We start from the raw sequence: 25,088 nt of genomic DNA on the forward strand, positions 1-25,088 counted from the left end.
CCAATTTTCCAGCTCTTCCCTCTGACTCCCACCGGGTGGTAAATTTCCGGTTAATTCAAAGTGCCCTCCCCAATTTCCCACCGAGGGCAATTTTGACCTCTTAGGTCGCCACTGCTCTGGTCTCTCCCTTCCCTGCCGCATGGTCCGATGGAACTCCCCACATTTACCTGACTGACGGTGGTTATAAAGATATTCATAAGTCTGTTTGATTCAACAAGGGGCTAGGAAGAGAATATAGAGACCCTATGATATGACTAGTCTATGATTTCGGTAGCTTTTAAATTTTTAGGCATTTTATAATAATGATAATATTACGCCCAGAGGGCTGGAAATGTGTCTCAGGCAATGGCGCAGAACAGGCTGTGCATTATACGCAGTGGCTAATGTCAGGTCTGTGTCTAACGGGAGGCCGATCTGACTTAGCCGGCTTTGTGCCAATGCCCCAGACAGGTTTCTAGGCCAGATCTATATTTTAGATTACGCTCATAGGTCAGTCTTAGTTCCTTGAAAATATCTTCACTATCTCTAATATCTATGTATGTTTTTGATAGTGTGCCCAGGGCGAGCAGGAGATATTTCTATCAATTACTTTAGCTATTGGATCTAATCTGTATCGCCACACAAATTTGTTTCCATCTTCGACTTGTTAATCATCATCATCATCATCACCAGCATAGGTGGTCCCTCGAAGCGAGGATGACTTGCTTCCACGCCGAAAAGGGATCAGTTCACAGGTGTTTCAATGAAGGACCTAATATTACGGATCCCGCACTACATGTTGAAGGGTGGAAGATGCCTGTGCGTGGATTTTTTTAATGTGTGGTGACCGTTGCACACCAGCCACCACACGGGCTTGACAGAGCTAGGTCTTGGTCCAGTGGCAAGGGTTAACCAAGACGACTAGAGACCAGCTCTGCTGCACGGACCTAGTGCGCACACATACAGCAGTGTGGGCTGGCCCGTGTTGCCCCTGGGCCCTCGCCTCTTCTGGGCCCCGAACTCGTGCCTCTTCTGGGCCCTGATCTCGTCCCTCTACGAACTCTTGTCGCTCCTTCGCCCTGACCTCGCCGCTCCTGCTGTACCTGCCCACACTACATTCAGACTTGTTATTTACTGCCCAGTGATGGTATCAGGCATTTAGCCCAAAACTCTTTGTTCCACATTTGCTGGTTTGCTAATAAATGAAAAGCTCAAATAGAATGATTAGAATCAGGTGATTGATATGCCATTAACACAGTTATTCCTAGAAGAATCATTGTAAGAATATAGGTATGTTTTTACACCATTTTAATACAGAACAGCTTATGTCATAATTATGGTTCAACCACATGAGTAAGTCAGAATTAGTTTAAACTTTGCTGGCAGATCTTATCTTTTGATCACAATGACGTCCCAGGACAAAAGCCATAGTTCCGAAAGAGCGAAGATTGGAAGCAGAGGTTGTTGAAGGATGGAACCTCATGCAGTATGTTCAATGTTCAATGATCTAAGGGTAATAAAACACCCAGCAAAGTTAACCTCAGCAAGAAATGGACAATGGAAGCTTGTTTTTACAATGGTATAAAAGAGATACAAAGCAAACTTCAGTAGGAACTTTGGCTACCTTCAAGCAGAGCCATCAAGTACGGCTTTGGGTAAGCAATTGCTCACGATTCTTGGGACGTCCTTTACACCTAAGTTTCTAGACGGACTGTGTGTACTATGTATATAGTTTTAAGATGAATGTTTTTGGAATAATAAATAGTTAATTGTCAGTTAAATATCACTGTCTCTAGCTTTTCGAATCTATTAAAAAGTATAAAGAATTTATCTTTCTAACAATCATGAGTTAGAACATAAGAAATAGAAGCAGGAGTAGGCCCCTCGAGCCTGCTCTGCCATTCAATAAGATCATGGTTGATCTGATCTTGGCCTCAACTCCACTTCCCTGCCCACTCCCCATAACCCTTGACTCCCTTATCGTTCAAAAATCTATCTATCTTCACCTTAAATATATTCAATGACCCAGCCTCTACAGCTCTCTGGGGCAGAGAATTCCACAAATTCACGACCCTCTGAGAGAAGAAATTCCTCCTCACCCCTATTTTGAATGTGCGACCCTTTATTCTGTTAAATGATCTATACTCTCTCCTGCGAGGCTCACTGTAGATATGCATTTCACTGCTAGTTCAAGAGCACACTCTGATTCTTGGTACTGTTTTACATCTAGAGGAAGAGAGAGTACGATTGGTGGGGTCAGAGTTGACTTGCTTTCAGAAGAAGCATTAACAAGAGGCTGTTTGCAGGAAGGTTCGAGGTGCTCCAGCAACAAAAGATTGAGCAGTAGCAGAATGTCCCGGTGAACTGACCCCCGACACTCACTCTCCCACTTCGCTGTCTCCCACTCGCTCGTCTGAAGGCCTCCCCAGCAGTTCAAGTGCTTCCTCCTCGAAGGTGACTGGAGGCCTCAATCAAGTGACCCACTCTCCCCTGTGGCCTGTGTCTCCCGTGTATTCGCAAGCTTAGTGTCATATTTGACCCTGAAATGAGCTTCCGGCCACATATCCACGGCATAACTAAAACCGCCTATTTTCACCTCCGCAACATCATCTGTCTCCATCCCTGCCTCAGCTCATCTGTTGCTGAAACGCTCATCCATGCCTTTGTTAGCTCTAGACTTGACTACTCCAACGCACTCCTGGTTGGCCCCTCACATTCTATTCTACGTAAACTTGAGGTCATCCAAAACTCGGCAGCCCATGTCCTAACTCGCACCAAGTCCCACTCCCCCATCACCCCTGTGCTCGCCAACCTACATTGGCTCCCGGTTAAGCAACACCTCAATTTCAAAATTCTCATCCTTGTCTACAAATCCCTCCATGGCCTCGCTCCTCCCTATCTCTGTAATCTCCTGCAGCCCCACAACCCCCCCCCGCAGCCCGAGATGTCTGCGCTCCTCTAATTCTGCCCTCTTGAGCATCTCTGATTATAATCGCTCAACCATTGGTGGCCGTGCCTTCTGTTGCCTAGGCCCCAAGCTCTGGAACTCCCTGCCCAAACCTCTCTGGCTCTCTACCTCTCTTTCCTCCTTTAAGACGCTCCTTGAAGCCTACCTCTTTGACCAAGCTTTCGGCCATCTGCCATAATTCCTTCTTATGTGGCTCAGTGTCAAAGTTATTGGTTTTGTCTTAACACTCTTGTGAAGCACCTTGGGACATTTTACTACGTTTAAGCGCAATATAAATACAAGTTGTTGTTGTTATTATGTGCAACCTTCTCCTGTAGGAAGGATGCAGCATAAAAAGTCTGCGTTCTGCAAGATGTGCAGTGCAGTGCAACCCAGGTGTGAGCAGGCAGAACATTGGGATGACTGCAGGTTCTGCAAGCAAACGACGACATTCCTGATGTGCCTCTCAGGGAGACACCTGCATGTCAGGCTGAGAGGTTGAGGGCTTCTGTTTAATCCTCTGTTGCAGCCCTGTAACACAAGTGAGAGTCTGGAAATAACATGTATGGTAGTACAGTGCCTTTTTGTAGCTGTGGGTGAAAGATTTCTGTTGCCTCCCTACCTTTGTCGGGCCATTAAACTTCGTTTGAACATAACATAAGAACATAAGAATTAGGAACAGGAGTAGGCCATCTAGCCCCTCATGGCTGATCTGGCCGTGGACTCAGCTCCACTTACCCGCCCGCTCCCCGTAACCCTTAATTCCCTTATTGGTTAAAAATCTATCTATCTGTGATTTGAATACATTCAATGAGCTACCCTCAACTGCTTCCTTGGGCAGAGAATTCCACAGATTCACAACCCTCTGGGAGAAGAAATTCCTTCTCAACTCGGTTTTAAATTGGCTCCCCCGTATTTTGAGGCTGTGCCCCCTAGTTCTAGTCTCCCCGACCAGTGGAAACAACCTCTCTGCCTCTATCTTGTCTATCCCTTTCATTATTTTAAATGTTTCTATAAGATCACCCCTCATCCTTCTGAACTCCAATGAGTAAAGACCCAGTCTACTCAATCTATCATCATAAGGTAACCCCCTCATCTCCGGAATCAGCCAAGTGAATCGTCTCTGTACCCCCCTCCAAAGCTAGTATATCTTCCTTAAGTAAGGTGACCAAAACTGCATGCAGTACTCCAGGTGCGGCCTCACCAATACCCTATACAGTTGCAGCAGGACCTCCCTGCTTTTGTACTCCATCCCTCTCGCAATGAAGGCCAACATTCCATTCACCTTCCTGATTACCAGCTGCACCTGCAAACTAACTTTTTGGGATTCATGCACAAGGACCCCCAGGTCCCTCTGCACTGCAGCATGTTGTAATTTCTCCCCATTCAAATAATATTCCCTTTTACTGTTTTTTTTTCCAAGGTGGATGACCTCACATTTTCCGACATTGTATTCCATCTGCCAAACCTTAGCCCATTCGCTTAACCTATCTAAATTTCTTTGCAGCCTCTCTGTGTCCTCTACACAACCCGCTTTCCCACTAATCTTTGTGTCATCTGCAAATTTTGTTACACTACACTTTGCCCCCTCTTCCAGGTCATCTATGTATATTGTAAACAGTTGTGATCCCAGCACCGATCCCTGTGGCACACCACTAACCACCGATTTCCAACCCGAAAAGGACCCATTTATCCCGACTCTCTGCTTTCTGCTAGCCAGCCAATTCTCGATCCATGCTAATACATTTCCTCTGACTCCGCGTACCTTTATCTTCTGCAGTAACTGGCACTGCACAGCTATCCCAGGGGCACGGAAATGGCATTTATATCACAAAGTCCTGCATTTGCAGACAGAATGCGCCTGCACCTGACCCCGCTCTTCTCCACGCCGACCCTCCGGGCTGATTTTCCTTTTGCTTTGTGCCCAGCGATCACGGAGGGGAAAAGGCCAAAGGCCATGAAGCTTTCGGGCCGAGATTGCCCACTGCTGGAAACCGGGCGCACACACCCGGTATCTGTTACGTTTTCCGCCGCGGTGAATGAAGTGGCCTCTTGAGCGAAATTACGATCTCTGGCTTTTTTTTCTTCGAAGGACCGGAAGTCGCTCATAGTGTGAGCGGATCAGCGGCGATGAGCATGAGAGGGGCGGAAGTTGGAGCGGGGTGTCGTGTCCGCCGCTGTCAGTCATCAGCGTAGCGTAGTGCTGATGGCGGCATCACGGCGCCGCGTCACTTAAAGGGGAGAGCCTTCGCAGTTTTTAAAGTTCGGCCCACTGGGCCACCAGGGAGGGTGCCTGAAGCGAGATTTAGGGCAAATATCATCGACTCCGCTGCCGTCTTGTAGGGACACCCAGTTGATAGTGACCTTGTAGTCGCCACAGATCCTGACCGAGCCATCCACCTTTAGGACGGGAACAATGGGACTCGGCCAGTCGCTGAATTCAACGGGTGAGATGATGCCCTCTCTCAGCAACCGGTCCAACTCACTCTCAATTTTCTCCCGCATCACATACGGCACAGCTCTGGCTTTGTGGTGCACTGGTCTGGAATCCGGGGTGATGCGAATCACTACTTTGGTACCTTTGAACGTCCCGACGCCAGGTTGGAATAGCGACTCAAATTGCTGTAGGACCTGTGAGCATGAACTTCGCTCCACAGATGACACTGCGTGCACATCCCCCCATTTACAGTTCATCTCAGCTAACCAGCTCCTCCCCAACAGTGCGGGACCATTGCCCGGGACAATCCAGAGCGGCAGCCGGTTCACTGATCCATTGTGTGTGACAGCCAACATTGCACTGACTAGCACTGGAATGATTTCTTTGGTGTACGTCCGCAATTGAGTCTCAATGTGTTCTAGTTTGGATCTGCTGGCTTTGAGTGGCCATAACTTTTTGAATTGTTGAACACTCATGAGTGACTGGCTGGCCCCCGTGTCCAGCTCCATGCGTACTGGGATGCCGTTTAATAGGACCTTCATCATCATAGGTGGCATTTTGGTATATGAGCTGTGAATGTTTGCCACATGAACCCGCTGAACTTCAGCGTCCATTGATTTGCCCCATGCGTCATCCTGCCTCGCAGACCCCTCTTCTGGTCCATCTGCCTCATAAATTAGCCTGGTCGCAGGCTTCCTGCACATTCTAGCTAAATGGCCACTGAGGTTACAATTTCTGCAGACAAACTGTTGAAACCTGCAAGTCCTGGCAGCATGTCTGCCCCCACACCTCCAGCATGAGCTGAGATTCCCATTGTTGTGAACAAAGGAGCTATGACCCGGCATTCCTTGCTGATTGTCCCTTTGACTGCTCTTGAGCACCCTGTTAGTGGGTGTCAAAGGCCCCATCCCAGAATGCATTGTCCACTGGGGTGGCATAAATGTCCGTTCAGCCTGCCATTGTATGTGTTGAAAACCTGTTCTGGGGTCTATTGCTGCCTGGGGTGTGTCAAACTGCCCTTGCCTGCCTGCTGGGCTCTGAGTCACGTTTATGATATTGACCCCCTGATCCATCGCCACATTGGAGTCAGAGTTGCACACGTATATTATCTTGGTTTCCTCCTCCCCCGCCATAAAAGTCAGAGCCAGCAACGCCGCCGCTTCCAAGGTCAAGTCCTTGGTCTCGATTACATTTCTGAAAATCCCGGCATGACCGATGCCCTCAATAAAGAAATCCCTTAGCATCTCCCCCCTGCAGGCGTCTGTGAACTTACAGAGGCTGGCCAAGCGCTGGAGATCCGCAACGAAGTCCGGTATGCTCTGTCCTTCCCGACGTCGGTGGGTATAAAATCTGTGTCGGGCCATGTGTATGCTGCTCGCCGGTTTGAGGTGCTCACCGATTAGCTTGCTGAGCTCTTCAAAGGTTTTGTCCGCCAGCTTCTCGGGTACTAGCAGGTCTTTCATGAGCGCATAAGTCTTAGATCCACAGCTGGTCAGTAGATGAGCTCTTCGCTTGTCGGCCGCTGCATCTCCCAGCCAGTCCTTCGTGACAAAACTCTGCTGAAGCCTTTCAATGAAATCGTCCCAGTCCTCACCAACACAGTACCGTTCCTCTGTGCTACCAGTAGCCATTCTCGTGGGTCATTGAGTCCCGTTTCTCGTCGCCACTGTAAAGTCCTTACACAATACCACAAATCCACATGAGGCACATTCTATGGACAAGGTCACTCTGTGACCTGCACCTTTATTCACAGCACCAAGGAGTAAAGACCCTGCGTGGGACCTCCCTTTATATCCCTGGATGACCAGGTGAGGAGTGTCTCCCACAAATTCACCTCCTGTGGTCAATGTGTGCATTTCTCAAGTATATACAGTATTGCAGTGTTGTTACATGAAGGTTACATACATGACACCTATGATGATAATGATGATGATCTCGGACAGGTAAGAGCCAGGTCGATTTCAACTGCCCGCCCACAAGGTCTCTGCTGAGCGAGTCGGGTTAAAATCGCTCCTGTTCCAGTCCCCACTGCTCTGATACTTAAAAGCAAAACTCACACAAAAGAAGTACGTTGGTGGAACTTCAGACATGATCTACTTATGAACATACGAACAATGACGGGCAGGTAAAGACCATCTGGTCTATCGAGCCTGTCCCACACAACTGTGATACCTTGTGTATCACAACCTACACACACCATCCTACCCCACCCCAAGCCATGGGATCTCCTGGGAGAGGCAAAAAAACATAAAAAACCCAGGCCCATTTGGGGGGAAAAAAAATCCTTTCCGACCCATCTAGGTGATCAAAACTAGTCCAGGAGATCACTCTGGCCCTGAATTCCCTATATTCGCTCCCTTCTGTAAGAGTTGATCTCTGCCCCAGCCTGAAAAAAATCCAGCTCTCGCTTGAAGGAATTCAGTGAGTCTGCATCCACCACATGAAACGGCAGCTTGTTCCAGAGATCTGTATTCTCTGGGAAAAGAACCACCTCCAGACGTCTAACATAGATCTAGCCCTATACACCTTAAATGTGTGCTCCCTGGCCCTGCCTAACCTATTGAAATAAACTGTCAGCTAGAACACCGTCTATTCCCTTCATTATCTTACAAACTTCAATCAGATCGCCCCTTAGTCTACACTGCTCTAAGATTTAAGGCTGGACTTTCCACTAGGTGGCTAAGGCCCCAAAAAATGGGGCTTATTCCAGCGATGTGTGATGTATCGCCCATGCTGATCACCAGCATAAGGTCAATTTTTTTTTTTGCGATTTTCCACTCAGCCTTACCCCAGCGATGTCAAGTAGGTGATCTGATTTCTCAGCGATCTAACGATCGCCCAAAAAAAGCGGAAGTGAAGCGGAAGTCCAAAAATAAAAAGCTTCCCTCGCAACGATATTGTGCACATGTGTGTGGGATGTTTTTTTTTTGGATCGATTTTTTTTGCCGTGTTTGAAGAGTTCATGGGTCATCACATGTGCTTAGAAGGAAAGGGAGGGTCGGTGAGAGCAGGAGAGAGAGGAGAGAGGAGTTCATCGGTAGATTGTTATCAGTTATCATTACAGACGTTTCAGCAATGGCCATGTCTATTCAATATCAAGATGAAGGTGAAAGTGAAAGAAGAAGGGCCAAAGCCTTCAGTGAGGAGGCAAACGAGGCACTTGTCCATGTTGTATCAACAAGGTGGAAGGACATGACACGGGGCGGCCCTGGGAAACCTCCACCCCGTGCTTACAGACGGATCTGGCAGGAGATTGCTGCTGTGGTGATATCGGCATCCCATGAGGTGCGGACATCTGACCAGTGCCGCAAGAGGCGGAACAGCCTCCTGGCAGCTGCCAGAGTAAGTCTGATTAATTGCAAACAAATTCCTCAATTTTAATAATTTATAATGTGGAGTTTAAAAACTACATTAAATGAAAATAAAATTACATTACCAATTACATTTATCCACCCTAATACTAAGTTGCAAGTTATAATATTAAAAATTATTCATATGCAGCCACCATAGTAAGTTGCATTGTAATATTTTAAAATATTATTTTTTTTTAATTATAATATTTAAAAGATATTTAAAAGTCATATTTAAAATCATACATACATATATGTATTGTATACTTACTTGTATAATTAGAATAATATTGAAAGTTATTCATATGCAATACAAGGTTACGTAATAACGGAACATTTCAATCAGTCTTCAATGTTTATTGTCAGGAAAGGTAGCTTATGCCATGCAATGTTAAATTATCATTTACAGAAAAAGATAAGTTTAAACCGTGCAGGGCAAAGGAGGACAGGTGGGCGGCCCCATGGCAGTGCACGTTCTCAATCCATACGAGGAGCTTGCGGTAGCCTTGGTGGGTACTGAAAGCCGTGCGGTCACGACTCGTGGCATGGCCGAGCCCACCCTTGAGCCTGGTGAGTAATGCGGAACGTGCAAAGTATCAAACATTACTAATAACATACGCGAAATATCATAGTTACGCATTTGTTATGCAATTATAATTCATTAGTTCAGATGTACTCTAATCTACGAGTGAGGTCATGTTAACGCTGATGAACCCTTGTGCATTTGTGGTTTTGCAAAGTATTGCAATATTTTGCATTACATTGAAATTATTGATATTGAAATATTGAAATATATTGATATGTATTGTTATGAGTTGTTTAGAAATTTCATTCATCTTTCTAAGGTGAAGTGTCCGTTGAGCACTGCTCGGTGCCACTCACAGAGCCCGGTTCTAACAGCTCACAGGAGGGTGGGACGGCGGAGGACGCACAGGAGGAGGAGGAGCAGGAGGAGGAGGAGGATGATGATTTTTTTTTGTGGGGGGGGGAACAACCTGCGGCCATCTCGGTTGAGATGGAAGAAGCACCGGGACCAAGCGGTGTGCAGGTGGCGACGCCAAGGCGCGTCATATTGCAAACGCCGACCTCATCGAGGTCCAGTCAGCGTAGCGAGCAATCGCTTACCTTGGAGGGCCAGACAGAGAGCTTGATTTCCCTGTGCAGGGAGACGGTCGCGATTGGTCGCGACCTTATCCAGGGGTTCGCAGAATTCTCTGCAAACTGGAGCCAATTCTCTGCGAACTGGAGCCAGTTTCCAGCATCCTGGAGCGAGTTCTGCACGAACTTCTCGAACTGGTCTTCTGAGCAGTCACAGACTGCAAGGGAGACCTTGGAGGCTATTCAGCAACAGACAGCCACAACCAATGCCCTACGGCATGTGTTGCTGGCTGGACACGGCACTGCACCCCAAGGTGTCGTGTCTGCTCGCAGCGAGACCCCTAGCAGGCAAGCGAGTACGGAGGACACAGTTCCTCCTGACTCGGAAGTGGAGCCTCAGGCTTCCACTTCTGCTCTGTCACCTCCACCACGGCAGGAAGTCTTGACATCCCACACTGCACGACGTCTTGGTGTCGGTCTGCGTAGACCGAAACGGGCGGGTGGGGTGCGAACACGAGGTGGGGCTGGACCTGGAGGGAAACGTGGCCGCAGGTAGGGAGGGGGGCGTTTTTTTCACAGTTTGTTCACTTGTTCAATTGTTCTTGTTCCTGTTGTGTTAGTTTTGTTTGTTGTTATTGGTTAATTGTTCATTGTTAAGATTTTGTATTTGAGGGAAGGGTGGGTTGGTGCGGGGGGGCGAGGGGGTTGGAGTGATAGTTTTTCAATTTTTATTTGCGTTTTTGTTAATGAAAAAAACATTTCTTCAATTCAATAAATTGTGTGTGTCTTCTCTCTTAGTTAGTTATCAACTATACAGATGTTATTCCATATCTGAGCATTCTATTAATATAAAAGTACTTTAGTAACAGCTTCTAATAAATTCTATTATATAAAACCTATTCACTAAAAACCTATATAAAACCCATTCACTAGTAATAATACCTATATGAAAAATTACAGCTCTCATCCTCATTAAATTCTATTGTATAAAACCTAATTATATAAAACCAATCATAATGATAAGTATATGAAAACTTACAGCTCTCAGTAAATTATACTATATAAAACCTATTTAATAAAAATATCGTAATAATACCTATTTATATTCCCTGTCTCAATATTCTGACTACAACTAGATCTCTAATTAAATCACAACTAATCCTCTACCTTTCCATTGAAGTCAAAATGGCATCTGTAGTGCCCATTTTCCTTTTAGGCCCAGAAAAAGCAACTATTTCTCAGCACTGTTTTGGGCCTTACATTGGCCCAGCGAAGTGCATGCTCAGTGCTCAAACTTGGGATGGGCCTTGTGTGGGCTATAATTTCGGCGATCTTCTTGGCGATCAAAGTGGAAACTTAGGCACCTGTTTTTCGGGTGATATTTTGGGCCTAGTTTCCACTTTTTGCTCAAAATGGGCGATAGAGGTCCGCTTTGGGCCATATATGGGCCATAACTGGGTGATGTGAAGTGGAAAATCTAGCCCATAGAGTCCCAACTCATTTAACCTATCTTGATAACAAAGATGCTTTAAACTGGGAATTAGTCAAGTGCCCCTCCTCTGCACCCTCTTCAAAGCCTCAATGTGAGAAGACCAAAACTGGACACAGTATTCCAAGTGCAGCCTGACTAAGGTCTTGTACTCGGACAAAAAACTCTGCTTCATCTTGTACTCAGTTGTCCTATGGATATACCCCAACACCCTATTTGTTCGAGCTATCGCTGCACGGCGTTGCTCATGTACCTTTAAGGATGTATGCACTAGAATGCCCAAATCTCCACCATCTTTATTGCCTTTCCCTGGAGAATGTATGAGTGTTGAGTATTTGCCCTGCCCACATGCATAACCCTGCACTTCTCCAATTTATACATCATTTTCCAGTCTTGAGCCAAAACTCTCAACACATTTAGATCTGCCTGAAGCAGACGAGCATCTTCTACAGTTCTAGCACTCGCACAGAGCTTGGTATCGTCTACAAATTTGCAAATTGTGCCGCCAACCTCAAAATCCAGATTATTAATAAAAATAGTAAAAAGCAACGGTCCCAACACTGATCCCTGCGGGACACCACTGGTAACCGGTCTCCAAACAGATCCAAATCCATCTGTAACTACTCTTTGCCTGAATCCTGCCAGCCAGTTCTGTATCCAGCTCAATATATTTCCACTAATACCAAAGGCTCCGATCTTATAGGCAAGCCTCTTATGCGGTATTTTGTCGAAAGCTTTTTGGAAATCTAAGTAGACAATATCTTCTGGGCTTCCCTCATCCACTAACTTTGTAACTTTTTCTAAAAATACAATTACATTTGTGAGATATGACCTCTTTTTTATGAAGCCATGTTGGGTTTCCCTATTATGTCCCTCCCTATCCAAGTCTTCATATATTGCATCCCTTATGATTCCTTTAAACATCTTCCCTGTTACTGATTTTAAACTGATGATGCCTCTAGTTACCCGGGTCTGCCTTGTCACCTTTTTTTTAAATGGAGACTACATTAGCCTCCTTCCAATATGTAGGAACCATTCCAGAGTGCAGTGAGCTATTAAACATACAGGCCAGGGGCTCACACAGCACATGTCTCATCTCCCGGAGGGACTCACATAGCACATGCCCCATCTCCCGGAGGACCCTCACTCAGCACATGTCCCATCTCCCAGAGAGGCTCACACAGCACATGTCTCATCTCCCGGAGGGGCCAACACAGCACATGTCCCATCTCCCAGAGAGGCTCACACAGCACATGTCTCATCAGCCGGAGGGGCCAACACAGCATATGTCTCATCTCCCGGAGGACCCTCACTCAGCACATGTCCCATCTCCCAGAGAGGCTCACACAGCACATGTCCCATCTCCCGGAGGACCCTCAAACAGCACATGTCCCATCTCCCAGAGGCTCACACAGCACATGTCTCATCAGCCGGAGGGGCCAACACAGCACATGTCCCATCTCCCAGAGAGGCTCACACAGCACATGTCCCATCTCCCGGAGGACCCTCACACAGCACATGTCCCATCTCCCAGAGAGGCTCACACAGCACATGTCCCATCTCCCGGAGGACCCTCACACAGCACATGTCCCATCTCCCAGAGAGGCTCACACAGCACATGTCCCATCTCCCGGAGGACCCTCACACAGCAAATGTCCCATCTCCCGGAGGATCCTCGGCCGGCATCCGGCCTGGCTTCTCGATCTATTTTCAAGTTCTTAATTCTTTCTAAAACAATATGTTTATCTCTGTTAATGTTACTAACAAAACTAGTATTAAATTCTAATATTCGAACTGCAGCTTCAAGGGTGAATACTGATGCAAAGTACTCATTTAATGTTTCCCCCATACCCAGTGAGTCCTTTGTAACCTGTCCTTGAACACCCTTCAGTGGCCCAATACAATCTTTGATAGTTCTGACTCTTCATGTTATGCTCATAATAAAGGAGGAAACCGAGTACTGTGTACAATGAACAAGTGTGACCTTAGCTTCTTTAATGCGACTCCAGAGTGTAGGTACTTCGTGGGTGGCCTGCTTATATACCGTGCTCCCAAAGGATGCTGGGATCCCTTGGGACTTCAACAGATAGGCCCTCTGGTGGTAGTGTAATACAGGTTACAAGGAGTTAAATACATAACACTTCACATAACTAAAAAAGCTCTCACCATTACTACCATAATTGTCTATAATCCCTTTTACCATTAGTCTTTTTGCTGATCTAATAGCAGCCTTCATTTTCTTTAGTTGTTGCTTGAATTCAACCCTGTTTATTTGAGTGTCAAATGATTTTAATTTATAGAAACATTTCTGTTTACATCTTATTTGTCTTTGTACATAGTCAGTCAGCCACCCTGGCTTTTTCTTACCACATTTCCTTCTTTTGATGCTGGGTGCATGTTTGCTTTCCACATTTTTAATCTTGTTCTTAAAAACTTTCCATTTATATTCAACATCGGTTGCATCACCACTGAGGAGGGTTAGCCAATTTACCCGTTCCAAGTCATCTGCCATTTTGGAGAAGTTTGCCCGTCTGAAATGTGGTCCAAGTCACAGGTTCTCAGTACCTTGGTTCTACTGGCCAACGTCACTCCTTATCAGGAAGCAATAGTTTATTTGGAAGAACTTGTCCATTACATTTTGGGACTGGGAGGTACACACAGCTACTGTTACATATACAAATCGTTATATAGTGCATGATTTGCATGACATGTTGGGGTGAAATTGGTCTTGGAAGGTAGAAACATAGAAACATAAAAAATAGGAGCAGTAGGAGGCCATTTGGCCCTTCGAGTCTGCACCATCATTCAATATGATCATGGCTGATCCTCTATCTCAACAGCATATTCCTGCTTTTTCCCCATACCCCTTGATGCCTTTTGTTTCTAGAAATCTATCTATCTCCCTCTTAAATATATTCAGTGACTTGGCCTCCACAACCTTCTGTGGTAGAGAATTCCACAGGTTCACCACCCTCTCATTCTCCTCATCTCGGTCCTAAATTTCCTACCCCGTATCCTGAGACTGTGACCCCTTGTTCTAGACTTCCCAGCCAGGGGAAACATCCTCCCCGCATCCAGTCTATCCAACCCAGTCAGAATTTTATATGTTTCAATGAGATCCCCTCTCATTCTTCTAAACTCTGGTGAATACAGGCCTAGTCGACCCAATCTCTCCTCATACGACAGTCCTGCTATCCCATGAATCAGTATGGTGAACCTTCGCTGCACTCCCTCTATGGCAAGTATATCCTTTCTTAGGTAAGGAGACCAAAACTACACACAATACTCCAGTTGTGGTCTCACCAAGGCCCTGTATAACTGTAGTAAAACATCCTTGCTCCTGTACTCACAAGGTATCACAAAATGGACCATTAATTGAATAGAAAATCGTGCGGGGTGTAAAATGGTCTGTCAAACGATATTCCCTTTAAACTGCGTGGCCAGGCAGCGCTTTAAATCTCCCTGGAGCCCGAGAACCTAACAGCTTTAAATAGGAAAAACTGCGCATGCACGGTATTCTGAATGGGCCGTGCAGGAAGCAACCAAAAAACATGAAAGGGAATATTACTGCCGATTCACTATCGCCCGCTTTGTGCAGCTGCACAGGACCAATTTCACCCCCGTTATGTCAACATATCTGTATAATAATGCATGTAATAACAACACCTTACCCAAATGGATAAGTGTGTTAACATACTCATAATGGCCCATTCACTTTATTCACACAGCAAGGAGAACACTGGTCCATATGGGCACGTGAGGAGCAGCATTTCCCTTGGCACCAATCTGTTACCACACTTACTTCAAGTAGGCAGCAGCACACATAATGCGCACAATGCCGTTGATGCAATAGCGATGCTGTGGAGGAACTACAGGCTGAGGGGTCAGTTGGTCCAGGTTAGAGGTGCAGCCTGTGAGTGTCCCGTCTTTAGTTATGTGGGAATACAGACCTTAGTCGACCTGCTTTCAGACAGATTTGTCTAGCAGTAGCACAGTGTTGAGGAGTCATTTGATCTTGGTAATTTGGGGAAGTCTAACACCCAGAATTGGGCTGCTAGCTCCCATATGATTAACATAATGGAGGAACTTTGGGCTGGATTTTCGGCTTTGATGTTTTGGAGGCGATAATGGCGGCAGGGCGGGAAAGTTAGCGCCCGGGAACAGTTTGCGCCTCAGTCAGTAACATTGGGCAGCGGGGCCCTGAGTCAGAGGGCGCAGCGCTAAGGGGGGCGTTGTACACCTCTCTCGGGCATTGGCATGGGAAGATCCCGAGCTAAAGAGTCGGGCCGGGAGTGCTCCGAGAGATGCCTGGGGCGGGGGGGGAGAAACCTAAAAAACACAAAAACTTTCCGAAAACATAGTCCACGCCACCACAACACAAATCGCAAAAACAATTTAAAGAAAAAACAATCACACTTACCTCAGGAGTCCATTATTAACCTCTCCGCTGTCGGGTTGGTTGGACCGCCCTGATTTTCCAGGCGGTCAGTGCGGGGCCCGCTTCGGAGCGGACGGGTTGTCGGTGTCGCAACCGGGGGCATTGCACACCGAACGCAGCTCTTCCGGGCGGTGCTGCTCGGCGCTGCCGCTAAACCGGACCCGAGGATCGCTGCGGGGCGCTGGAGGCTGATCGCCCGGCCAGAACGCCTCACCGCCGCCAGTGCTGCTGCTCCGGGGGGGCGGGGGGGAAACGGAGCGCAGAGGATTGGAAAATCCAACCCAATGGCTTTCACTGCAATCTGCCATTAAACCTGAGGCATCTGCCGTGCAGGCTTCAGGTAGACAGGCCATGAACACAGTAGGAGCAGTTATGAGTGGCCCCAGGATGAGGGAGATGCACCTTCTATACAGAGAAAGTCAGAGGTGATGCTGAGGGAGTTGCAGCAAAGGAGATTTGCCATCTTTAGGTCAGCGGGAATTTTCCTTGGAAGACTGCTGTTCATGCTCCCTAGAAAAGAAAGAATTTGAATTTATATAGCACCATTCACGTCCTCACAACGTCCCAAAGTGCTTCACAGACAAAATAACATCTGTTATCAGCGGTCCTACTGAACTAAGATGGCATAGTGAGTTAGCACACTGTCCTTTCGCCTCTGGAGTGGGTTCAAATTCAGTCTAGGCTAATGAGATTAAATTCTCTCTGTCTGCTGGGTGTGGAATGAGTTTAGCAATTTCAGTCTAATTCCTAGTGGGCATGGGCCACAGCACAAAACTGCCCCTCATTTTGCACATGTGGGAAATTGAACAAATGTGACTGGTGTAATAGCAAATGCTCTCCTGAGGTTTGTAGTTGGGGCAGAGTAGAGAAAGCATCTCCTTATATCTAGCTGTGCTATAGCTGACCTGGGAGTGTTTGATGCTAATACTGAGGGCCAGCCCCCAGCACTAACATCCCTCACCTTTGAAGGGCACAATTGTTTATTGGAAGCTACGTGCCAAAGCACAGCGGTGGCTCCTCTCGGTATTGGTGCTGTCAATCCTTGCTGCCAGTCTCCAAGACTCGACCCTATCCAGATTTACCATGCTGGGAAACCACTGGACAGGACGCAGCTGAGGAGCTTTGGCTGCTTTATGGCATGCCTTTGGCCTGCTCCCATCAAAGAACATGCAATGCCCAGCAGGAGCAAGACCGGAGTCGATACACAGCCATCTCCGAAGGCAAGTCAACAGCTATGCCACCCAGCTGCCCCACTCAAATGACCCATGCTGAGCCAAAAGGATAGCAGGCCCAGAAAGCCACCAAAGAATCAGACATCGCAGTTGTCATCATCATCATCATAGGCAGTCCCTCGGAATAGAGGAAGACTTGCTTCCATTCTAAAAGTGAGTTCTCAGGTGACTGTGCAGTCCAATACAGGAATTACAGTCCCTGTCACAGGTGGGACAGACAGTGGTTGAAGGAAAGGGTGGGTGGGACTGGTTTGCCACACGCTCCTTCCACTGCCTGCGCTTGGTTTCTGCATGGTAACACGACTCGAGGTGCTCAGCACCCTCCCAGATGCACTTCCTCCACTTAGGAGGGTCTTTAGCCAGGGACTCTCAAGTGTCTGTGGGGATGTTGCATTTCTTCATTCAATTAGATCATGGCTGATCTTCGACCTCAACTCCACTTTCCCCATAATCCCTTTATTCTCTTAAAACCATAGCGAGTTGCGACAGTGCATCCTGTAGATAATACACATTGCATCCATGGTGTGCCGGTGGTGAAGAGAGTTGATATTCTCTGCGAAAATGCATTGAAACACACAGACCAGTCTCATGCTGTCACAATAAGCAGAGACAATAGGGCAGCTCTGGGAACAGTAGACTACTTCAGTGACATTCCTTTCACAAGTGCAAATATAATGATTTAATTAAATAATATATTTCTGGCACATACAATGCATTATTCAACTCATTTCCATTTCAATTCATGAGTTTGAAAATTTTAGACACATTTCATGAAACAGTTGTGGTTTTTTGAAGCCTCAACTTTCATCGTGCCTCTCTGATCCACCAATTAATGACCGAGAGACCATTAGTTTGTGCACCTAATAATTTTGCTCCATCGGTAAAAAATTCCTTTGAAGAAAGATCTGTACATTATGCAAATGCACTCATTAAAATGTTTTCGTTAATATGTAAGATATTTGTTCAAGAACAATTTCACTAAGGGAGGCAATGAAGGAAATGCTTTCTCCTTTAAAAGAATTGAGTTTGCTGAGTGAAGCAATGCTTTGAGAGGAGGGGCACTGACCCAAGAGGCAGCCCTGGAACTGTCCAACACCAACAACATGTATTTATATAGCGCCTTTAATGAAGTGAAACATTCCAAGGCACATCACAGGAGTATTATGAGCTAAAAATTTGACACCAAGCCGCATAAGTAGAAATTAGCGCAGGCGACCAAAAGCTTGGTCGAAGAGGTATGTTTTAAGGAGTGACTAAAAGGAGGAAAGAGAGGCAGAATTCTGACTGGGTTGGATAGACTGGATGAAGGGAGGATGTTTCCCCTGGCTGGGAAGTCTAGAACAAGGGGTCACAGTCTCAGGATACGTGGTAGGAAATTTAGGACCGAGATGAGGAGAAATCTTTTCACTCAGAGGGTGGTGAACCTGTGGAATTCTCTACCACAGAAGGCTGTGGAGGCCAAGTCACTGAATATATTTAAGAGGGAGATAGATAGATCTCTCGACACAAAAGGCATCAAGAGGTATGGGGAAAAAGCTGGAATATGGTTTTGAGATAGAGGATCAGCCATGATCATATTGAATGGCAGTGCAGACTCGAAGGGCCGAATGGCCTACTACTGTTCCGATTTTCTATGTTTCTATGAGAAGTAGAGAGGGTTAGGGAGGGAGTTCCAGAGCTTGGGGCCTAGGCAACAGAAGGCACAGCCATCAATGGTTGAGCGATTATAATCAGTGCTGCTCAAGAGAGCAGAATTTGAGGAACACAGACATCTTGAAGGGGGGTTGTGGGGCTGGAGGAGGTTACAGAGATAGGGAGGGGCAAGGCCATGGAGGGATTTTAAAATAAGGATGAGAATTTTGAAATCGAGGCATTGCTTGACCGGAAGCCAATGTAGGTCAGCGAGCACAGGGATGATGGGTGAGCGGGACTTGGTGCAAGTTAGGACATGGGCTGCGGAGTTTTGGATCACTCTAGTTTACGTAGGGTAGAATGTGGGAGGCCAGCCAGGAGTGTGTTGGAATAGTCAAGTCTAGAGGTAACAAAGGCATGGATGAGGGCTTCAGCAGTGGATGAGCTGAGTCAAGGGTGGAGACGGGCGATGTTACGGAGGTGGGTATAGGTGGTCTTTGTTATGCCGTGGATATGGGGTCGAGAGAAGTGGTAGTGAGGTAGAGCTGGGTGTCATCAGCGTACATGTGGAAACTGACGCTGTGTTTCCAGATGATGTCGCCAAGGGGCAACATCTAGATGAGAAATAAGATAGGGCCAAGGATAGATCCTTGGGGACACTAGAGGTGACCAACAAGGACTGATGGACAGCAGCCCTGGAGCTGACCAACAAGGAATGATGGGGACTGAGATTGAGCAAGTTTAGCAGTGAGAGTGAATTGTAGTGGGACTGACTGACAATGATTGCGGTCAGGACTTACGATCGCATCCTTGCCTGATATCCACCCAGGGGGTTACAGAATAGTGATCGAGTGCTGAAACCATGGTTTATTTTTTTCTGTAAGCCTAGTGATACTGAAGCACCTAGCAAAGGTCAGGATCTCCATTATCTGTGTGACATTTAATGGCGTATTGACAACACTGTGTCAGCCAATTTGTTGGAAGTGGAATGGGACATGTGGTTTTAATTTACTCATCCTACGGCAAACCATTTTTTTTTAATATTCATTGACAGGATGTGGGCGTCACTGGCAAGGCCGGCATTTATTGCCCATCCCTAATTCCCCTTGAGAAGGTGGTGGTGAGCCGCCTTCTTGAACCGCTGCAGTTTGTGTGGTGAAGGTGCTCCCACAGTGCTGTTAGGGAGGGAGTTCCCGGATTTTTGAACCAGCGACAATGAAGGAACAGCTGATATACTTCCAAATCAGGATGGTGTATAACTTGGAGGGGAACGTGGAGATGGTGGTGTTCCCATGTGTCTGTTGCCCTTGTCCTTCTTGGTGGTAGAGGTTGCGGGTTTGGGAGGTGCTGCTGAAGAAGCCTTGGTGAGTTGCTGCAGTGCATCTTGTAGATGGTACACACTGCAGCCACGGTGCGCCAGTGGTGGAGGGAGTGAATGTTTAAGATGGTAAATGGGGTACCAATCAAGCAGGCTTCTTTGTCCTGGATGGTGTTGAGCTTCTTGAGCTGTTGGAGCTGCACTCATCCAGGCAAGTGGAGAGTATTCCATCACATTCCTGACTTGTGCCTTGTAGATGGTGGAAAGGCTTTGGGGAATCAGGAGGTGGGACACTCGCCACAGAGTACCCAGCCTCTGACCTGCTCTTGTTGCCACAGTATTTATGTGGCTGCTCCAGTTAAGTTTCTGGCCAATGGTGACCCCAGGATGTTGATGGTGGGGGATTTGGCGATAGTAATGCCATTGAATGTCAAGGAGAAGTGGTTAGACTCTCGCTTGTTGGAGATTGATAGAGAATTCAAACAGGCTGCATTTAGACAGGTTGAGAAAACACAGACTCCCATGTCTTTGTGCGACTGAGCACGTTGCATTAAGTCAATCAATTTGGCATTTTAGGACCTTTGGGTAGCGAGCCAATTAAAGGTTAAAAGACTATCAAATGAGCCAATAAGGTCAAAGAAGGCGAGTTCTTTTCTGTAAATTGAAACAGGTATAAGTACAGCCATTTTGACCATGTGGTCTCAGAAGGACAAAGGCCTGGCTTAAAGCCAAAAGCTTGTTGCTGCTGCTAAAATCAAGTTACATTAAAACTACAACCGGAGTTCGTATTTCATTGGAAATTAAGAGATCTAACAATTTTGGCATCACGAACAGGATCGCGGAGGGAAGAAACTGAATTTTGGACATCGGACCTACATACTGAGGTAAGGACTCCTCTTTATAAAAGTCCTCGGTCAAAAGTCTAAATTCGCCTCTCCTTCTACGTGATTCCGAAAGCCTCCGGTTTGCGAACCCTCCGGTTGGTAGTCGGCTCGAGGTCCCATAGACGTCTAACTTCGGCGGTGTATTAGTTAATTAATCACCGACCCACTGATTGGCTGGAAAGTCTACGACACGAGACCCCAGTAAAGAAATCAGTATTATGGTAGCAGGAGATAAGAGCAAAGAATTGCCTACAACTGTTAAAGGCGGGCAGGCACCACCTGAGGTTTCAAACAGTTGAAAGAATACATAGAGCAACAATTCAACTTATCTAAAACCTGTATTAAGATCGAACAAAAGTACGGAACCTCCAAAGGACAATGGTCCTTGGACGAGATTAAAAGGGTCTGGGGAAAAATAAAGGGCAAACTAGATGGTCCCTAGCCATTATGGGAAAGATCCGAAAGCGGAATGAAATTATAATGCGTTCCCAACATGATCGAGAACTGACCAGTACAAAGGATCAATTGCAAGCTGTTTGTGCACAGCTGCGACAGAAAAAGCTTGAACTTGAAAAGCTGGAAGCGGAAGTTAAAGATCTTAAAGGTGAAATTAAAGAATGGAAAAAATCATTTGGTCAAGAGACAGTAATAGGAAAAGGAAAATGTCTCGGTCAATTCCCAGGGTACCCATGTTTGGATAAATTAAAAGCGCAAACCCGAAGACACGACCAAGGAATAGATACGGATTCTGAATCATCTGACGATACAGGGTCGGAGGATGAAGAATTAGGGGTGCGCTTTGCCCCGTTTAAAAAAAGACGAGTTGTAGTCAAATCGGAAGAGACTGCGGATGAGGGCGGAACCAAAAAAAACAAAGAAAAGGGTGTATGCAGAATACTTATTTCATGATCCGGCAGACCCAGAGAAAATTGATAAATGGTCCAAGGAATTGCCCAATCCAAAGAAAGGGGGAGTGAAAACGTGGGACCAATTGGACCGCTTAAGAAATATATATCAACTTCATCCCTGGGACGGAGTGCAAATTTTGACCATAATGGTGCCAAAAACACAGGGAAGAAAATTGCACAACAAGGTAGAAGAAGCTTTGGAGCAGGATGAGCAAGAATTAAACGCAAGGTGGGAGGCGATTAAACACTGGCTGAAAGCCTTCAGTCCAGTTAAGACAGACTGGGGAAAAATTGCAGCCTGCCAACAGAAAGGAACAGAGGAGGTCCTGGAGTATGACGAGCGGTTTAGATGCACGTGGCTAGAACATTCGGGTATGAATAATACGGATGAGGAAATGGATGAACAAGTGCTTGGACCCCTGAAAGCAGCTTTCGTGGCAGGTCTAAAGCCAGAACTGTCCAAAATGCTTAAGGTAGTGTTACCGGACTGGGAAGGTAGAGGAACTACCTTTGCAGCATTGGTGGATCGATGTAACCAATTAGATCAGGATATGGGAGCTAAAGTCCGAGCTGTACAGGCTATGGGATGGAAATCCCAGGATTCCGATAAACAGTTATTAGGAAAATTACCCGGAAAATGTCATTATTGTGGGAAAGAAGGTTATTGGGCCAAGACATGCAGCGCAAAACAGCAAGGTCGTGGCTGGGGAAGAGGACGCAGCCAGGGATACAATTCAGACAACAAATCAGGCTTGTCACAAGATAACGACCTCATAGAAGCATTTAAGCGACTGACAATACAACAACAGAAGGAGTTATTTGGGATAGCAAAAAACGATTAGAGCCCACCCTGGCCTCCCTCCTTGCACTAATACAACAAAGGGGAAATGGGCTATATATAACTGTGAGGGTGGGCAATAAGGATGTGGACTATCCTTTAGACACAGGGGCGGAATTAACATGCTTACCCCTACAATATGGAGACTTTTTGCCGTTGGATGGTAGGGCACATACAGCCTATGGAGTTGGGGGCCATAAAATGGAAATTAAAAGGATAATACCGGTACTTATAGGGCTGGGTCCACATGAACTAACCACGCCGGTCTGGATAGGCCCAGTAGATCAACCCCTTTTGGGAATGGACGTTCTAATCCAAGTAGATTCACCGTTGCATTTCGAGAATGGTCGGGTGACATGGTCAATTAGAGCTTTGAAGAAAGAAGAATTGAAGGAACACCCGATACGGGCTAAAGATAAGAACGATTGTGGCCTACTCCAGATGGACCCTGCGTCATTTACCAGGACCAAGCCTCCATGCACTAAACAGTATCCCATCAGTCCAACTGCCATCGCGGGAATCTTACCGGTTGTTATGTAATGATGTGTGTATCGTCCCAGTACCTTAAATGTATTGTAAGTACTATGCCACACCACAGAGGGCGCTACGGTGGGAAACCCTGGTAGTACCTGTAACAGGTGCTATATAAGGCTGCCCACCACACCTGGGAGGCACTCTGAGGCTGTTCAATAAAGGACTAAGGTCACAGCAGTTAGACTTACACCAGACCGTGTGGAGTCAGTGATTTGTGTGCTACATTCACCACATTGGCGACAAGGAAGCGGACGAACTCCATGCAGCCATGGCTACTCTGGGCTCGCTAAAGGATTTTACCGTGGGCAATGATTGGGAGGCTTTTACGGAAAGGCTGGAATACTACTTCACAGCAAACGATCTGACGGAGGACACGGATGCAATGAGAGAGAAGCGTAAGGCGATATTGCTCTCCAGTTGTGGAGATGAGGTTTACTGTCTTGTCAGGGATTTGCTGCCACCCGGGAGCGCCAGGGACAAGTCATACGAGGAGCTGACTGAACTCATTCGTGACCAGTTGAAACCGAAGGAGAGCATCCTCACGGCCAGATACAAATTTTACCATCACTGCAGACCTGAGGGCCAGGATGTCACCAAATATGCTGCAGACCTCAGGAGACTCGCGGCGCCATGTGATTTTGGGGCACACCTTGACGAGGCTTTGCGGGATGTTTTCGTTATGGGGATTGGCCACGAGGGCCTCCTTCACAAGCTGCTGACCACGGAACCCACAGTCACCCTGACAAAGGCCATCGCCATCAGCCGGGCATATATGACCTCGACTTGCAGCACCAAGCAAATAATCCACACAGTCTCGAACCCGGCAGGCACTGTCCACAGGGTAGCACCCACCACGGACAAAACTGCAGAACGTGGCTCTGCCCGGGGCAGAGAGCACGGACCTCGGGATCCTGGAGCTCAGAGTCCGCCGAGGGGGGCCAATTAAGCAGCACCATGCTGGCGCTGTGGAGGAAGCCATGGGGCTCACCGGTGCAGGTTTGCGGAGCATACGTGCAACACCTGCCACGTTAAAGGCCACCTTCAGCGTATGTGTAAAAGAAATCGGACTCACCGTGTGGCTGAGGAGATGGGGGATGATCCACTGTTCAGCGAGGAGCAGGCAGAAGAGGATGAGGTGTTGGGACTGTACACGTGTACCGATGATTCGCCCCCAGTGATAAGTGAAGTAAAAATCAACGGAGTCCCTGTGAGTATGGAAGTGGACACGGGCTCGGGTCCGTTGTTGATGAGTCGGAGAACTTTTGATAAACTGTGGATTAACCCAGCTGCACGACCCAAGCTGGTCCCGGTCACGGCGAAGCTGTGTACCTACACTAGGGAACTAATACCTGTTCTTGGCAGAGCGATGGTGCAGGTATCCCACGGGGACGAGACGTACACTTTACCTTTGTGGGTCGTTGCAGGCGATGGGCCGACACTCCTCGGCCGGAGGTGGATGAGGACGGTCCGTGGGAGCTGGGAAGACTTCATCACTCCACAGGCTGCTGCTCCCCGGGGTGCTGCCGTGCCCCGGGTCCCCAGAGAGCAGCGCCGACCGAGCTGGAGCTGCAGCCTCAATCCCCCCACAGGCAAGTCCCAGGCCCTGACCTCAGGCCCCAGAGATCCCGCAGCCCCAGCCCCCACAGGCAAGCAACCCTGCACAGAGGGGCCCAAGGGGGGGTGGGGGTTGAGCCGGTGGGGCGCTGCGGGCGGGGTGCTGAGGGATCCAGGGGCCAGCTGATCGCAAAAGCCCCGTAGAGGAGCTGTTAGCGTCGGGCGGCGGCAGCAGCTGGAGGTCGGGGGCTACGGAGGCCGCGGGGGACGCGGCAAGTGCGGCCGCTGGAGAGGCCACGACGGCCGCAGGAGAGGCGGCAAGTCAGGTGGCAGCGGAGGGGAGCGGAGGCTGCAGTGGCGGCATCGAAGATGGCAACGGCATCGTGTCAGAGCTGCAGAGCATCAAAGATGGCAGCGCCCAAGGAGAAGCCTCGTGGAATCCTCCTGCAT

General features: G+C 47.5%; 1 long non-coding RNA gene across 1 annotated transcript; it reads right to left on the minus strand.

Annotated features, from left to right (window-relative positions):
• Positions 1–1,290: 1,290 nt before the first annotated feature.
• Positions 1,291–24,856, minus strand: LOC139227080 (uncharacterized). Its single transcript, XR_011587372.1, has 3 exons — positions 24,157–24,856; positions 15,721–16,248; positions 1,291–1,486 (listed from the first exon to the last, which is right to left on the minus strand). It is a non-coding gene; the product is annotated as an uncharacterized lncRNA (long non-coding RNA).
• Between the last annotated feature and the right edge of the window lie 232 nt (positions 24,857–25,088).

The sequence above is a fragment of the Pristiophorus japonicus genome, chromosome 16 (assembly GCF_044704955.1).
Source record: "Pristiophorus japonicus isolate sPriJap1 chromosome 16, sPriJap1.hap1, whole genome shotgun sequence".
Classification (NCBI taxonomy): domain Eukaryota; kingdom Metazoa; phylum Chordata; class Chondrichthyes; family Pristiophoridae; genus Pristiophorus; species Pristiophorus japonicus.